This window comes from Halichoerus grypus, chromosome 6 (assembly GCF_964656455.1).
Source record: "Halichoerus grypus chromosome 6, mHalGry1.hap1.1, whole genome shotgun sequence".
NCBI lineage: Eukaryota > Metazoa > Chordata > Mammalia > Carnivora > Phocidae > Halichoerus > Halichoerus grypus.
This window is the reverse complement of record NC_135717.1, coordinates 146,896,859-146,908,440: the sequence shown is the minus strand read 5'-3', so window position 1 is coordinate 146,908,440 and position 11,582 is coordinate 146,896,859. Positions and strand designations below refer to the sequence as shown.

At 34.3% G+C, this 11,582-nt stretch overlaps 1 protein-coding gene across 11 annotated transcripts in view; it reads left to right on the top strand.

Moving 5' to 3' along the window:
* The first annotated feature begins 561 nt into the window (after window positions 1-561).
* The window catches only part of MGAT4C (MGAT4 family member C), a 725,092-nt gene continuing 714,071 nt past the window's right edge, over window positions 562-11,582 (top strand). For 6 of the 11 annotated variants that reach the window (XM_036110965.2, XM_036110955.2, XM_078076387.1 and 3 more), the window contains exons 1-2: window positions 562-871; window positions 2,772-2,850. The gene's annotated coding sequence lies outside the window, so the exon portion shown is untranslated. The remainder of the gene's footprint in view (window positions 872-2,771; window positions 2,851-11,582) is intronic. The other 5 variants (XM_036110967.2, XM_036110954.2, XM_036110961.2 and 2 more) reach the window with 1 other exon arrangement.

The following is an 11,582-nucleotide window of genomic DNA, read 5'->3' as shown; positions in this document are numbered from 1 at the left end:
TTCAAAGAGTAAAATTTACTTCTGTGGTCACATATTAGGATTCTATATCCCCTTTTCTATTTGTATATAACTTCTGAATTTTAACTTATATTGAAAAAGATGCATTTCTTCGTGGGACCACATTAAAAGAAATGATTGTTAATAAAAAATAATATTATTCATATTAAGGTACTGGAATTTAAAACAAAACCTTCTACATATAATACAGTGAAGTAAAATGGCTTTAGGACCTAAAGAAGACATGTTCTATACATAAATGATCTTTAAAACTGCAAAAGGGGTATGATTTAATATGTTAACTGAAAACTTTAAATGTTTCTCTCAGATAGAAATGTATATAGCATGATAGTATGGATTCTAGACTGTAGTTTGAAGGAAGGCAATAGCGAAAATGAATTTCATGCCAGTAGACACTTTAAAAACTAGATTTAGCAGCAGTCACATTAGCTTAGATAATGGGAGAATTTTTCTTCATTGAAAATGCTCTGTGTCGCTTAAGAAGAACTTACTGAGGCAGCCTGCCATCTAGCTTTTTCACAGAAAAACAGGCTTACAGACTGCAGATGAGAGAGTCTGGAGCAGAGACAATTTTAACTTAGCCATTCCTAATTTATCTCAAGCATTTTCAATTCATCTTCACTGCTCTATGCACATAGGAACACCAGATTGCCATCCCTGGGGAACAGAATGCAACCAGGGATCTGGAGAGCTGTCACATTCCAAGAAATATTTAAATTGTGCTGATTTTCTTCTGGAGAACTGAGCCCAGGGAATGAAACTCTCCATCAAGTCATAGCTTTGCGGGCAATAGATCAGAGGATATTGCCAGTTTTCTAATGGATTATTGTTATCGGGCAGGTTTTCTCTGAAGGTACGTATTTTCTCAATTCATTACCCTCTCCTATTTATCAGGTAATGATCTAATGAGCTGGAGATCCAAACCGGTAAAAAAGAGAAAGATGTTAAGTAGTCAGTATTGACTGAAGAATGACACTTTATTGCTGCTTGTTTATAGGTGAATAATCTGACTCCTTTAGTAAAGATTAGTAGGGTATAGTTTGAATTGCATTGTCAGCAAAAACAGGCAAAACCAAAACAAAACCGTGCTGCAGGCTGCATTATCATAAGTTCATATTAATTCTCTTGAGGATTTTTTTGTAGCTGCAGCGTATAATGAAGGGAAATACATACTTTGGGAACCCAGTTAACCTTATATATCTTAAAAAATATTTTTACATGATCAAGATGTTTCCTCATTATATTCTCAACTTTATCTCAAATGCTGCTGTTAATTTTGGTGCCATTGATATTTACAGTACATAAATATATGAATGATAAAAGTATTCAATTTAAAGAAACTCCAGTGGGAGTCTTCATAAGAATATTATATTGATGTACTTTTCTGGCTTTATAGGTCTTTATTTTTAAGTTTGAAAGAATCTTCCTAAAATTAATTGCTACATTTTTAGTAAAACATGCTTACCATAAAAATTTGTTATTCAACTTTGTTCTGTTAAGTGAACAACCCCAATACATTTATGAAGTACACAAAATTGTTTAGCAAAGTAAAATGTGAAAAGCTGGCAAACTTTTGAATATTAACTGAATTAATAAAAATGGAGAAAGCCTTATCCTACCCTGAAATCTAGCTTATTATACCTATGATATATTAGAACAGGAAGAGGGGTGACTACTGTGCCTGTTTCCTAAAAGTTAAAGGTATGTGTGTAGGGGGGTGTTTTGTGTCAGCAAGTGAGTAGGAGTGTAGGATAGAAAACAAGCACATACTAATCGCAGTAAGTTTATGAAAACTGAAGAAATATTTTAAAATATGATATTAGGGCTCTTGATGTTTTTAAGTGTTTTATTATTGTGTGAATAGGCTCAGTGAACCCTACCATGGTATTGATATTCTTCCATGTTAAAAATGACTATTAGAATAGGTAGAATAGCAGGTGTGTTTGACCTGGAGCAGGTCTACCTGCTGCTGTATTTGGACTGGAACACAGAGTTTGTGGACCCATCAGTGGGTTAATCACAGGCTCGGGAGAGGAAATGGTGGCTCAGCTTCACGAAAGCACTTGTTAAATGTGTCCTCATTTCTTTTGAGCATTTGAGAGACTATTAGAAGAATGAAGGAGAGGGAGAAGGATTGAGTCACCCAAATAGTTACTTGGAGTTTATTTTCTCTTATCCCAGAGGGATTGTAAAAGGCAAAAAATGGAAAAAGATGAAGGAGAATAGGGTCCCCAAAGAGTACTTCTAAGTGCTTCTTTTTTTGATGAATCTTACAAGAATTGAGGAGCAGGGGCTTAAATTAAGGTTTCCCTACGGATTCCTCCATTTGGCAAGCTTTCTCTCCTTTATGGAATATTTTCCCTCCACTCACTTAAGGAAAAAAAAAAAAAAAAAAAGTGAGCTTGCTCCCAGTCTGGTGTCTTCCCCAGTAACTTGCAGCTCTAATTTAGATCTACAGAAATATGCTCTCTGAAACTGCATATACTCCTGAGTGTCTCAGAGTTTTATAATTCACTGACATGAATGTCAAAGCTAAAGTGATTTATCATTTATTTATTCCAGCATAGGGAAGATATAACAACAGCTTAGTAATATATCCTTTAATTTATATTTTGGATGTTAGATGAATAGAACAAATATAAAAATCAGGAGGGGCAGTTTTAGTTGTCAAATTGCAATAAAAATTTTTATTGCTCTGACCTCTTATTAACCTTTTCTACCATATCATGCTAGTGTCTCTTGCCTCCCTATAGGGTTCATTCACTTACCCAGCTATCTAAATCTGCTCAGCTTCCAGGTCTAGTGCTAAAACTTGTTTTACATCATCTAATGGTGAGTTCATTGCAAAAATATTACTATAATTTCATTTTATTAGTTGCTCTTAAATATTTAATATTTATTGAGTGCCCATGATCTGTTTGGTGTTTCAAAGCAAGATGTAGGAAGAAAGTACATAATGGTATTTTCTCTTAAATCAGCCAGTTTATTAATATTTCAGGACTTCTAATTGGTGCTCACAGAGGAAGGCGTTTAAGGCTGGCTTTTTAGTGGCTGCTTATGCACATGTAAGACATGAAATACCCTGTATTCAGTCAATGATTTGCATTCAACTTTACTGTGGATCCTAGACTTATCATCCAATTGAATTCAAATACTCTCTTCACTCTACTCCATAGGTCAAAATGTCATCATAGGCAGAACATTGGATTGAGGACAAGGAAAACTAGATTTAAATGTGTTAAGCAAATTTGTGTCAATTAATTGGTCTCCCACATACCTCTCTCCTATTAGGTGTATAATAGAGATAATGGTATCTACTTTTTGGATTTTTGTGGGTAGTAGAGATCACACACATTAACTAACAAACACATAGTGCGTGCACAACATATGTTTGATAAACAGTATTATTTCTGAATGCATTATATCATAGAGTCTCACATACAGAATGTACCAACTGAAACCACCTTGACTCATCTTTCTTCAATGATGCATGTGTGTGTATGAATATGTGTGTATGTGTATATGTATATTATCATAGATCCATTGTTTAAAGGTCTTAGTGATAAAAATAATCTATTGATCATGTAGTTATTGCCCAGCACTAGAGTACTCTAGAGAAGTACTCTATACATAGATAAAATTAAAAATTAAGATTAGCTTGAGAAACAGGTTGGCATATTCTCTATGGCTATCAAACAGCTAAATTTTCAACCATACCTTACCAGAGAAAGCAGATAGAACTATATCTCATATTCCCATTTTTCCCTTCTCCCAAAAGATATGGAAATAGAAGACAAGCCAGTAAATCCTCTTGCTCATTTTGTTGCTCCCTTTGCCCTTCTTGTTTGCATTTTATTTTGCTACAGTGGCTTGTCTAGTGAGATGGCCTCAAATTCTAACTGCACAGAGTAGTTTAAGCATACAAACCACCCCCTCAAGGAACAAAGCAAATATATGAATACTTTTATTAAAACAAAAGACAGTTTTGCTTTGAAAAAATGATAAACATTTTTTAATGAGAGTGAAACTGTTAAATATGAATGTTCAATCCAGCCAGATGTTGACCTTAACTGTGAGTTTGAATCTTTACAAAAATAGTATGCAAATCCAAGCTAGAAGCTGCTTTCTTTAGGTCACAAGACTGCTGAAAAATTCTGAGTCTGAATTTCTCGGATACATTTCGTATTGAGTTAATAAGCATATACAGAAAACCTACTTCAATATTGTGAGTTATACTGGGAAGTAAATTAATCATCATACATGTCTTTCATATATCTTTTATTGGAATTTGGAAACAGATGTACAAATGTCCTCTTTATAAAAGGGAACCACCCAGTAATTATTTGGAAGTGTGTTATAGGAAATTATCTTGTACATTATGACTAGATCAAAATGTGGACATGAAAGCAAGTACCTGCTGAAAAGCTTTTCTTTCTTTTCTTTTCTTTTCTCTTTTCTTTTCTTTTCTTTGCTTTTGAGTCCGTATCTGTCGTCAGTGCCAATCCTGTCTTAAAATCAGTGAATCGACCTATCACCAATAAAGTGAAGGTTTAAGCATCTGACTTCATTCTCTACAAGACCCTTGAATTTCTTGTTCTATTGCTATTTGATTCCAAACTTTGGATATTTTGACTCAGTACCTAAGGAGATTAGAACCTGTGTTCTAATTCCAACTCAGTTTCTAATCTATAAATGTGTGTGGGAGGGTAATAATAATATTCATATGTGTGGAATGAGTGACAAAATATCATAAAATCAGCTATAGGGGCTTGTTGAGGTAAATACTAAAAAATGGTACTGAGTGTTGGTATAGCTATCACAACATCACCATCTTCACGCCTGTCCCTGATATTGGGCTTCCTGTTATTCAGTGTGATTATCTGACCCCCTTTGGGGGACCCAGATATGTGTTCACCTACATTCTTCTCTGCCTATGGCTTCCTCTTATTTTCGTTAAGTCAGCCCTGCCCCTTTGACCTCACCTTTAAACAGCTTAGCTACCAACTCCTTGAGGTGCTTTTCCCTCAGCATATCTTAATGGGAAAACAGATCTCTCAGAGCTTAGTGAGTCTCCCCTTGCGTCTCCATTTGTACTGACAAACACATATTAAAAGAGACACAAAGATACTGTTTCACATGTCGTGTATAACCTCCTCGGCTTCCAGAACACAGGCTAGTAAACTTTTTCTGTGAACGGCCAACTAATAAAAGTTAGGGGCTGAACTGTCTCTCCGTAAAATTCATATGCTAACGTTCTAACTCCTAGTACCTCACAATGTGAGTGTATTTGAAGACAGCGTTTCTTAAAGAAGTGATTAAATTAAAATGAGGTCATTAAGGTAAATCCTAACCCAGTATGACTGATGTCCCTATAAGAAGAGGAAACAGACACAGACACGTACGGAGGGAAGACCATGTAAAGACACCAGGAAAAGGCAGCTATTAAGCCAAGAACTAGGCCTCAAAAGAAACCAACTCTCCTGATACTTTGATCTCAGCTTCTAGCCTCCAGAATTGTGAGGACAAAAAAATTCTGTTGTTTATGCCACCCAGTCTGTGCTACTTTGTTCCAAAAGCCCTAGAAAACTAATAGAGTAAACATTTTAGATTTTGGGGCTCCATAAGCTCTCTGTCACATATTCCTCCTCATTCTTCCCTCTTTGTCCTTATTCACCCTTTTAAAAATGTGAAACAAAAACAAGAAAACAAATGCTTTTAGGGGCCATATTTGGTCATGAGCATAGTTTTCCAACCCTTATTCTAGAACAGAAAGATCTTCCAAAGTTTGGGCCAAATATAAACCCTAAACTTCCATGTTCAAGATAGTCTACTTTGCAGATAACCACTGATTTTTAGCCTAAAAATATAACTTTATCCTTTTCTTCTGCCAAAATCCTTCCAAATTCCTCAATTTGATGTGGATATCTATAGAGCATATTACTTTCACTCTTAATGGACCCTTTAAAGCCGTAAAGTTAGAATGTCATCTGATAAATATTAATAATAACATTTTGCATTTGTCGAGTACATTCTGTGTGCTAAAGACTATTCTAAACACAACATATATTTTCTCATGTTAATCCTACCAATAGCCTTGCAAGGTAGCTGCTGTTATAATCATTTCTCTGATGTGGAAATCGAGACAGAGAGAGATAAAGCAATTGCCCGTGGTTATTTGGCATAAGTAGCTTAGTGTTTAACCAAGGTTTGGATAGAGAATCTTCAGCTCAGAGTCTTGCATTTAACCACTATACTGTAATGGCTCTCTGATCATGGCAGAGTTTTATGTTTACTGTAAGAACAGCTGTGAAAATGTTTAAAAATACATGTCAAACAGCAATTCAGGTGAAAGAGAAGGGAAATGATGCAGCGCTTATTTCAATCCCATATTTTTATGTGAATGTAGTAGGCATGATGTTTTTTTAGTTAATTATGCAATTTCTGTTTGTCTTTTCTTATGGAGTTCGTGAATTATCTTTTAAAGACTTTTTTTGTCTTCAAAATATCATATGGTGAATGAGTATGGTTAAAGAGGTTAGGTTTATCAAAGGAAACCTAAAGAACAAAATGGTATAATTTTGAAGCTCACAGGAATTTCACATTTAATTTTGCATGTAAGTAAGTTAATGCTTAGTTTAATAATTCATATTATATGGGGAAACAATGAATAACCAAACTGACTACTGTATTATTTCTAGTTATTTTCATGGAATCAACAGGTACTCAGTTTGAATGTGTTCAAAGGACAACCTGTTCAAACGAAAACTTTGCCAGGTGGCAATTCTGCTTTAATTCTAAGAAGCGTATGTTGTGTGTTGTGTGAATTCCTGGATTATCCTTTTTAATTTCATCAATACATCTGATATGCCTTCAGTATTTCTGTAGAACTGAATCATATTTTCTAGCTATATCTGAATTTGGTAGAACATCTTTGAAAGGAAAAAATAGGCCACTACTACCATGCGGTATAAGTACATTTGACCTACTTCATAAATTACTCTTCTGTCACTTCATTAGCACACAAAAATTCTTGTGATATTGTCCGATATCCACATCTAATATAAGAAATATAATCATCATAAAGTAGAAGGTTGTCCGTCACCTGCCAAAATCTATCAAAGTAAAGTGGTTTTAATAGTTTCAGCTTTGAATTATAATGTCTAGTAATTAAAATATATGCCTGTGTATATGTAGAACCTTAACAAAGCACTATTACTGCTTAGAAAATTATTGCAATGGGTCTTGTTATTTTAGGTTCTGTTAGGTCCCTGGACATTGTAGAGCAAAACCAAAGTAAACTTTCTTTGGTTATATTTATTGGGACAGTGGATAACTATGGGCATTCTATTGTTCTGGAATTGTTTATCTTTAATATGAATTTATATTTACTCTAAATTTTTTTAAGAAGTACGTGAGTAGCCATGTGAATCTGTGTGCGAAGGCATTTGTGTGCATGTCTGTGTGTGCCCTGTCCGTTTGTGTTTTTTTCCACGAATCACCTGGGAGATTTGAAAGGCAGATCTTTAGTTCACAGGCAGGATATTGAGATTCATCTTCTGTCTTCGCCAGCAAGTGGACCTTGAAATATATGGGAATTAGAGCATTAAAAACCACCCTGGGTTATCTTGCAATTCTCTCTCACCCTCCTCTTACTTACAAAATAACTTAAGCTTTAGAAAATGTTCTGCCAGGAATTTTGTTTTTTCTCCTTCAGATTATTCTTGTGGGGTAAAACATGGGAATATTTTAGGAAAGGGAAAATCTTTATGAGAATTGGTGGAATTTACATGAAGGGATGAAGGTCTGCATTGCCAAAGAAGAAAATTATTTTTAGGTTGTCAACAGGGGTGGGAGTAGACTGGATCTCAAGAATAATGCTGAGAACTGGGATATTCCCATAAAAACAATTCTCTGAAGTGTTTAAGTTCTTATATATTCTCCTTTGACTCTGAGAACAGTTGTATTTGGCTTTAGTTACTACTCTCGTTTTCATTTTGAAACCCCTTCTAGCTATCTCCAAACCTTTGGTCAACACCCACATAGTTCATGGGATAGAGTACAGACTAAATCTGGACTAAAGGAAATATTTTAATCTGCACCTAGGTACACATAGAATCATAGACAGGAATGTACCTGCATACTGATATATATATAGACCAACAGGTATGCAAGCAGGGGCAGGCTGACAAGTAAATGTGGAGAAAGAATGACAGATCGGAACTGACAATGGGGCAGGGATGGACGGACCAATACACAGGGACAGGCTAACTGACAACCAGCCAGAAACATACTACAGAGAGATGTGGATGAGTAGGCAGGCAGATAAGCACAGGCAAGCAGATACAGACAGCAGAGAAATTGATGAAGAGACGAGGAAAAGACAGTGAGCCTCAGACCCATGCTCTAACATGGACAGGCAGATCTGGCCACTGATTGGCAGCCCAGCAGAGATATAAACATAGACATGTATGTGTACATACACTATATAATAGAATTTTACTTTATACATTCATGAGGCAAAATCCAGCAATAAACCATTTTTATTGCTTATTAAAGGATCATTTCTAAGGTATATATTTCTGTACATTTTTTTTTTTACTACATAGATGCAGTAAAAAGAATCATGGATAAGTATGAAATACATGCTTTGTCATTCTTTTTAATTTTATCTAGTATTTCTGTCTTGAGATAAGAGAAACAAAAATAGTGACGTTATTGTGAGGATGCTCTTGAAATGTTACCTTAAGGTTTTTTTTCAAACTCTGTAATATAAGAGACAAGTCAGAATTCAGACAAGTGAATGATCAATTTTCTTTCTCCGGGAGAAGCAACAGCAATTATAAAACAAACAGACAAAAGAACAAAACACTTGTGCCTCGAAAACATTATTAATGTCAAAATAATTATTGCAGCCCTTAGTCTTTTGCTCTGGGTCACTGAAACCACTTCTAAGTTATAAATGCACTTGATATTTTTTGTTGCAATAAAATGAGAAAAGCAGGGGGAAAGTATAATGCTCCTTTGATTGAATGGAATTTTAATGGCTTGCATGGACATATATCAAACTTTTAAAGTCTTAGAAAATTTTGATATTGCATTATATTTAACTGTTGATTTGAAATATTCAGCCCTTCAAAATGTTTTATAATTGAAAGAACTATAGGATTAAAGGATGGCAAAGTTTAGTAGTTATTTAGGAGCTGCTTTTAGAGGCTTAGAAGGATATATAGACTGTATAATTAAATGCATGTTAAATTATCATTAGATAAATGTTTTGCATGTGGTACCTTGCTGGTACTTGGGACCACCCTTCATTTTCACTGGTGGGTGGCCGTATTCAATCTCTTCTGAACTTCAAGTAATCTTTCATGTATTTTATTTTTTTAACAATTTTCCCCATCTTTTAAAAAAAAAAAAAAAAGAATTTATTTACTTGAGAGAGAGAGAAAGCACACAAGCAGTGGGGAGGGGCAGAGGGAGAGGGACAAGCAGACTCTCTGCTGAGCAGGGAGCCAGAGGACTTGGGGCTCGATCCCAGGATCTCAGGATCATGATCTGCCAAAGGCAGAGAAGCTTAACCGACTGAGCCACCCAGGTGCCCCGTCTTTCATATTATTTTAAAACTACTATTTTGCATCACATTTGGTACTTTTACAAATTAACACCAACTGAAAATTGAGAGTTGTGTTTTCCTATGAGGTTACTTTCTTCGGCAGAGGGTATTTTCCTTTTTATTTTAATCTCTGGTAAGCATACATGCTTATATATCAAACACCCCCTTTAAACAGCTTTATTTGAGGTATAATTTACATACCATAAAATTCATCAGTTCTAAGTGTATATTGTTAGTGACTTTTAGCACATTTACTGTTTGTGCAACTCTCCCCACAACTGAATTTTAGAACCTTTCCATCACCGCAAAGAGAAATCTTGTGTCTATTTAGAGTCACTCTCATTTTTCATCCTGACTCAAGTCAACCACTAATCTACTTTCTGTCTCTCTATATTTGCCTTTTCTGGACATTTCATATAAATGGAATCATACAATATGTACTATGTCTGGCTTCTTTCATGGAGCATACTGTGTTTGAGGTTTATCCATGTTGTAGTACCTTTTCATTGCCAGTTAGTATCTCATTCTTTGGACCTACCAAATTTTATTTCTCCATTAACTAGTAAATGTATGTATGGATTGTTTCTGAGTTTACTTTTTATAGTTGTTCACTCTTAAAGAGTGAAGATTGTGTTTATTTTTTCTAGACTCTATTCACAGAATGAATATATGCTTGGAAACTAATGTTCAAATTAATTTACTCTACATTGAGGTTTGTAAAACTGCTTTTTTAAAACTAAGAATGAAGCAAAGCTAACTAATCAAAAAAAGTTTGTTTATGGACGTGTATGTTAAGGTGATGCATAATGATATATTCTATCCTGATAAGCTTAAGGTTACTTATAAATGATATAATACAAATATATTAAATGGAAATAATCTTAAATATAAATAATCTTACTCACTTTACTGTAAAACATATCTCTAAATAGAAATAAAATGACAAATACATGAAGTAGTTAATTTTTTGATTGCTGTTTAAAATAGAAAAAAAAAGTTTTTGAAAAGTATTGATGTTTTCTTATTGAATCAACTATTATGGAAATATAAAATCTGCAGATAATGAGCTTTATTGTGCCCTTTTTGTTTGTAACAGGCTTTCTACTTAAAATGCATTTTTTCCTATTTCTAGAAATTTTCAATGCTTAATCTTACCTGCTTCTAGGAATTACCATATGAAAACTGTGGTAAGTTTTGATATTTAGGGTTTGCTAACTTACTGTAAACAGTGTAGGTGTTAATTTTCAAATCATATGGGTGACTGGGGCCACCTATGAGTGAGCCTTTTTATCTCAATGGTTCCTATCTTTTTCTAAATTGACTAATATCCCAGACAGCTTGTAAACCTTTTTATGAGGTTTATACTTGATGATTTTTCTACTTCATTTATTTGATATTAGCTGACATGGAACCATGACAATATTCATATTCTTATTTCAAAATAGGTAACTTGGATATGAAGCAAATTTTGACTTTTAAATGGATTTTTTCCCCTTCCACACACAGTATATCAGAAAATGAAACAATTTACTGCAACACTTTCTTTCTCTTAGTTTAAGTGTGAGAAATGCACATCTTTCCAAGATACTTTTCTTCTGTGCATCTTTTCAGTATACATTCCTCTAGGTTTTATTACTATTTTTTTTTCTTATTTTTACTCAGCCTGGGTAGTTTCATCCAATGCTACATCTTCAGCTCCATCTAGGTCAACAAGCCTTGTCATGACTTCTTTCCTTTGATCCTGACCTGGTAGTTTCAAGTTCAATATCCAATAGAAACTTTGTTTATTAAGATAAAACAAAAACAAACAAACACATATTCAAACACATATTCAAGAAAATATAAAGGAGAAAATAGTGCCCACATTTTTAAAGAGAATTCAGATGGTTTCCCATTTTATAATGCACACTGTTGCACCAGGAATACAGAGAATTTGGATCTAATTAAATGC